Raw genomic sequence first — 7,288 nt, forward strand, 5'->3', positions numbered from 1 at the left:
TGACAGTGAATAATAATAATAATAATAATAATAATAATAATAATAATAATAATAATAAAACATATTTACTTTTTCTATTCACAAAAAATTTATCTTATAGTTTTCCAGAAATATGTCACCACCTCTTGCTAAGCCCTGTCGGTGGGTGCTAGGGTAGTCATTTATCCAGCAGCCCATTGTGTTATTCAGTTATTATTATTATTATTATTATTTTAAATTGCAGGAAATTTTAAAATATCACTTGATAATGATGTATTATTCAAAGATTGGAAGATTAACACCTGAACACCAACTATAAAGTCTTAAAAAATGCAAACATTTTAAAGAGACTTAAATAAATAAGCAGTGCTTAGCCTAGTGGGGGCAGAAGTAAAGCCTAGTGGCCCGCCAGGCTTATAGTGCACTGGGGGGAAACCCTGACCTCTGTGTTTTACCCCAAAGGCTAGGCAATGATCTCTTTTTTAAAAGTACATTTATGTAAGTTGAAGTTTAAGAGATTTGTGTGATATAGGAAAAGGGCTACAAAAATTCCTATGCTAAAACCGCAATAAATAAATAAATAAATAAATAAATAAATAAATAAATAAATAACAAATAAATAAATAAATAAAAGTAAGATCACATATTTTAGTATGTCTGCTTTTTTAATACTTAAGTGCTATTTGTCTTTAGATGGAGAGCATCTGTCAACATCAATGTCAGCGTTCATTTGTTGTTTTTTTAGTTTCTTTTCTGCACATAAAATTGGCTCGTTATCATATTCTCACACTTGATCTGGGGATCTCTGCAGATTTAGCCTGGTCCTCTTGGATGCTTCTCATATTAAGATGTTCTTCCTGCCTGACAGGTGGACAGCCATAAATTCCTGTTACTGAAAAACACATTTTTAAATGATGACCAGCTCAAGATGAAAGCAGTTTCCTTCACAGGAAAGTCAAATCACTCATGAATAGTTTACCACTGAGAGAATGAGGACATGTTTTCAAGTTTCAGTCACATTTTGAAAACATTGTTTCACACGCTGCTATCAGAGTTGTCCCAGTTGGATGCATGTGAAATGTCCAACCATGAGGTTGGATTTGCTATATTCTGAACAAAATTCAGTTGTGTTTTCCCTTCTTTCACACTGTTCTAGTAAAAAATGTTCTTAAACCCTCTTGGCATATAATAAAATAGCACAATTTATTTTGTTCTACTTGCCACAAATGTGATTTTTTTATTTTTTTTTTAATTTTTTTTACTTTCATTAAGTGGGTTAAACAGCACGGTGGCGAAGGATGTTTGAGAGTATTAAGGAAGGAACAAACTTGACATGTGGGTGTGTGTAAAAGAAAAGTCAGGTGTCATCTTGTCCAACTGGACTCCTCCACCTGTGTAAATAAACATGCAACACACACGGTACGCCCACTTGCTTCTCCAGCTCATCCAGGGTCCGGTCTGACGGGGACTGTGGTGGGAGACACTGATGTGTCCTCATTTCAAGAGCAACAGCCTGCCAAAGTCTCTTGGCTGCTGCCATCTCCTTTCACTGCAGCTTTGCTCAGCGAAGCCAAGCCGGAAACACACAAACTGTAGTGGGGCTCTGAAAGGTCGCTCATGCAATTTAGAGTCACATCTGGATCTCCCCGACTCTTTACATCAAATGAGGTAAGAGCAAAAGAAAAGCTGCAGTGCCTAGCATGTGATCAGTAATAGTGAGTTTGAACAATTAATAGGGCCTCATTTATTCACCCTCCTCCAACCTCAGTATTTCACTAAACTGCATTCCTCTTTTATTGCAATAACGAAATTTCATAACAAAAGAGAAATCCAACTTTTGATTTGAGGTGAAAAAACTAATTTTTTTTTTTTTTTTTGCTAGTCCTCTTGAAAAAATGATAGCGCTTAGTCTTCCATTGTTTCCCCCAATCCCTTGTTGCAGTTCATTTCTGTAGATGTGGACACAGCTACCAATATAACCCATTTATAAACTGATCCCATTTGTAGGAGGTGCAGTACCAAACAAACTCTTGAGGGGTTCCTTTATGGCGTGAATGTGAAGCGACCTCGATCTGACATGCACGCTGCGAGCTTGAGCCAAACGCCGTCCGCATTCTGGGATGCGGTAGACTAAACAAACTAATAAGCAGCTACACAGCATCGCTTTCATTAAGCGTAAAGTCTCGGGCAACTTCTCAAAAATCATTCAGCATAGTAGCTTAGATCATTCTGTCTGAATCAGAATCAGAATCAAAATCAGAATCAGAAACACAGCAAATGATATGATTAAACTCTCTCTGTTTTCCACTTCCTCGGAGCACAGCACCTGCTTCCTGTGTTTAGATTTGCTACTCCAACTCTGAATCCATCTAACCGATAGCCAGATGTTCACATGTGTTTTGCAGTAACAGGTTTTGATTCACTTGGAGAAAGCTATAGTAACCACATCATCCACCATAAGCAAAGATGAGAGACCCTGAGGTTCCCAAAACACACACCCTCCACTCCATAAATACACCTTGAAATTCTGTCCATGAACACAAACAGGATCATATAAGATGGGTAATCCTCATTGAAAGGAGGTTGAGCTTTGTGCCAAAAAAATGTACACACAGCTCTGCCTTCGGACACACAAGATTGTCCCTCGACATCAAGCAGATGGCCCTCACTCCCACGGCAACCCTCACAAGGCACCATGGGTAACAAAGTTCTAAGCCTTCTCTGGATCCACAAAACACATACAGAGGATGTAATCCTTTGGCCCAAAATGGCGTGGTATGAACCACCTTACTCTTGAATATGTTTGCCATGGATATCTGAAGTCTGACAGAGAGACATGACACTTGTTCAGATTGTGGACGCCACTTTTCCCAATCACACCTGTCTAGGTAGGTAATACCTTCGTTGCTCAAAAGGGCGTTCCTCTACCTCCTGAGCACCACTTAATCCCCAGATGGCTCCACTTCCAGGAAGCTTTTTTTATATTCTATGAAAAACAGGTTCAAGACGAACATGTAGAAAACAAGAAATAAAAGGGTTTTTTTTTTTGTTTGGTTTTTGTTTTCATTGAACTTAAAAAACACTGAACAAAGAATCTAAAGTCCAAACCAAAAAATTTGACAGACTGGAAAAATAATAAATCTGAGCACGAAGAAAGAAAAATATAAAAAAAGTAAGTTAACTGAAGATGAGCCACATGAGTGGAAATCATCAAACACTATGCAGATGTGACATGTGCCAGGAAAGAGGTCAAACTAACAACAGGCTTTGTCTGCAACACAAAGCGTAAAGTATCTGACCTCAAACTAGAACAGGCGTACGAGACACTTAAAAAAAAACTTTGTTGCAGAAAAAAGGAGCAGCTCAAAGTAAATGCTGACATTCCTCTACAAAGCAAGTTTGCAGGTAATACCAATAAAAAAATAAAAGAAAACTAAGATAGAATGAAAGAAAAATAAATAACCTTATAAAAATATTTTAACTATTCTTCATTTTCCACTTTTACATTTAAAATAGAAAGAATGTGTTCTGGAAACAACCAGCTTTCTGGTATTGTTGTGTTGGCAGAGACTTCAGGTGGCGTGTAATGTAAAAATAATAATAAAATACATGATGAAAAGTCTTTAGTAATCAGAATAATTGTAAGATCATAAAAACTGGAAGATCACTGACATGTTAATACTACTACTATTACTGATAATAATAATAGAGGTATGCAGCTATCTGAATGGGTTGCTAATAAATAATGGAAAAAAGGCAATGTAAGACTAAAGGGTGGTTTAACAAGACGAAAGAAAATCCAAAATGATGCATCAGAATGTAAAATTATCAAAAAGGCATGGAGTCACAAAACTCACAACCTGCTTTCCCTTAAAAAAAAAAAGCTTATACAGGCATTTATGAGGTAAAAAATCTGCAGACAGTAGCTGTTGCTACTTGTTTTAGTGACCGCCATTTTATGCTTCTGAAGAACCTCAGTGTTTTCTACAGTGTGATCAAGTCATCATAAATTGCACTTGCATAGTCACATATCAAGCTCAGAAGACCCCAAAGTGCTTCACACTGCATTCAGTCATTCACCCATTCATGCACACATTCATACACTGACGGTGGCTAAGCTATATCACACACACAACTGGACGGTTTCTTAATGGTAAACAAGCATTTTTGGTCAACCTTGTCATTTAACCAGTGTAAATAAGTTAATCTTATGATATGCATAATATAGATGTTCTTCTGGACTGCTTTAAAATGAGTGTGAAGTTCATTTCTGCAGCAGTAAAACAAAACAGCTCACTTGTGGGTGTGCTTGTTGTTGGTGTTCGAAACCAGCAGGTGGCCCTTCAATGCTGCAGGATGTCATTTTCACTCCTGAAAAAGCGCACATATTTAAGGACCCACACCCTAAATCAATCCTGAGCTTTCGAAGCATAAAGAACTCCTGCAGAACTGTCTTCATCCCTCATGCTGCTCCTCGACCGCATAGCGTATCTGCACGTGACCACACAATCAGCGAGTTCCCATCACTGTCACATGTGTAAGAACTCATTGCCTGCAACCAGACTCACCGCTCTTGGCTCCCATTCATCTGGAGAGGAGATGGAAAAAAAACAGGGTGTTTTTTTTTTCTTCTCTCCTCCACAATAACTGTTAACATTCCTCCACAAAAATTGTGAGGCGCTCAGTGAAACTCCACCGCAGTGGAATGAAAATGGCGCTCATCCACTCCGTGTTCTGCTGAGGCGAAGTGCAACACAAGCAGCTCACTGGGGAGACGAGAAGGAGCATTAATCAAGCGAGAGCGTTATTAACTTTTGCTGAGAACCATTATGCATAATGACATCTTCTTTCATCAGGTGTGATGTTTGAACATGCCCTGATTGGCTTGAACACCTCTGAGTTCCCTTTGGGCACGTATGTGTGGGTCTGACTGACAAGCTAAATTTCTAAAGAGCAAATCTTAATCTTTTTATTGCACCTAGAAAATATACTTCCACTGCAGTTGTTTGCTAAGTGAAGTTAATGACGCTGTAGTTTCAATATTTTTCTTTAAATGTATTATTTCTTTATCACTACTGAGAATTTGAGGTGTTTTTGACTGGCAGAATCATTTTTTGTTGTGGTTTTTTTTGCAAACAAAGTTACACCTATGTCAAACACTCATAAACCTAAGTAATAAAGTTGTCAAAAACAAAACAAGTTCTTATGCTTAGGGCAAAAAATTATTTCACGGCTTATGGTTGTGATAACTGTCCCTTCTTGCTTTCAGGAATGTAAAAGTTGTTTCTTTCTTAGAAACTATAATCAGCTACTCTAAGCTCTCTCTGCACAGACGTTGTAGAAACCACACTGGAAATGTAGATTTTAACATTATCATGATGATTGTAATGATGATAATTAGCATGGCAAGAAACGTTAGAAACAACTAATTGATGGATACAAGCATATGACAACAGTTTAAATGTCCTGAGCAGTACAAATGGGAACGTTTCACATTCCGTGCTTGAACGAAGCCAGTTTTTACATGTTAGTCTCTGTCCCTCAGGTGAGATCAGATGCACTTCTTGCATTGCGAGGAATTTGTTGAGCACAATTCAATTATCTGGTGTTTGATTCTTCAGAAAGATGACCCTGCAAAATCCAAACCTTTAGGGGTTTATCACAAATGCCGTTCTCCGTCGATCCATTATCCAAACAGGCTCGCCCTGGCAGGATCTCTGGTGGTCATCGGGCAACAGGCAGCATACACACTAGACAGATCACCATCGCAGAGAAAAACAGAGACAGGCAGGACAGACGACCGTACATGCACACAGTCTCACCTAAGGACAATTTAGAGAGATGAATTAACACCACAGTAAGACATATGCACAGGTAGAACATGTAAACTCCATGCAGAAGGACCCCACACTGGGATTCAAACCCAGGACCTTCTTGCTGTAAGGCAACAGTGCTACTAATGGTACCACTGTGAAGTAACACTGGTGTTCTAGAAAGCAATAAAATGTTACTGTGTTGTGCTTCATCTCCAATTATCTTCCCTTGAGAAACACATTTTGGTTTATGGTTGGCTTTATGAATCTTGTTCCCTCTGACTAATTTCTTTCAGCTCTCTCGCAAACATTGACTCCCATTCCTGCCCGTTTTCCCTCAATCCTTTCGTTTGACATTTTCAACTACAAAACCGTAAGACTTTGAGGTTCCTCTCCTATAGATTGAATGTCTTTGTTAATATACTTGTTCTTTTTTTTCCTTCCCTTTCACAACCTCACCCTTTATTTATAATTGCTCCAAACACCAGACGCAGCTAGCTAGGTACAACAATCATATTTTGCCCCTCCACATGCTGATTTATGTTTTTAGAGGACTTTTATAATTCTCCACATTGTTTTAAATGTCTTGGTGAAACCATGTTTCCTGATAATCAGCCATGGATTATCAGCTCTGATTATCAGATTATCATTCTTTTTTCTTTTTTTTTTTTTTTTGCAAATTACAAGTTGAACCTTTAAGGGTTTTTTCTAAATGATTTGAAAAAATGGGTCAAAACTATATGCAAAGCTGTGTGCATTTATTTAGATTTTGCAATATGTCTTAAAAAGCCACATTTTTTTTCCCCAGGCATTTCAAGAGTTTGGGGTTAATGTGATTCAAGTTGGAAGGAGGAAAATAGGGCAGAGGAGAGAAATAAAAAAACACTGATAACATATTGAAATCATCGCAACACATAAAAGACAGCTGAAAGACTCCTGAAATCTGTCGGAGAATGACCAAATATTTGTCAGGTTCATGTAACAGAGGAGTAGATTCGAAAATAATGATCAGATGTGGCATACATTGAGATAGATGCAAAATGTCTCCATGTCTGCTGGCCAGATGCTACATCCAGCATCTTGCAGTTCTCTGAAGAGACAGTTCACTGAGATGTCATGTTCATGGACTTGAATATGGATAAGAATGTGGTTCACATAAATTTTTTTTATGACTTTGCATTAAATGGTCATTTGAACACTGATATCAACCTAAATATATATATTTTTTTACAAGTTAGGGTTACACTCTGAGGACGTTCAAATTTAAAGTGAGGTTTTGCAAGTATTGATTGTCACGTTACACATGTAGAAATATAAACGCTACAGTTCTTTCTTCACGTTAGTACAGTTCAGATTTTTCTTTTGTGAGTTTTTTTAGTTTCTGCAGCCTCGAAACAAAGACTAGCTGAAAGTCATATTTTAAAGTCTTGTTGGTCTTATTTGAAGCATGCTTAAAAAATTATCACACAGATGTAAGAATAAACCTCGGACAAAAC

The sequence above is a fragment of the Poecilia formosa genome, unplaced genomic scaffold, assembly GCF_000485575.1.
Source record: "Poecilia formosa unplaced genomic scaffold, Poecilia_formosa-5.1.2 Scaffold56, whole genome shotgun sequence".
NCBI classification, from domain to species: domain Eukaryota; kingdom Metazoa; phylum Chordata; class Actinopteri; order Cyprinodontiformes; family Poeciliidae; genus Poecilia; species Poecilia formosa.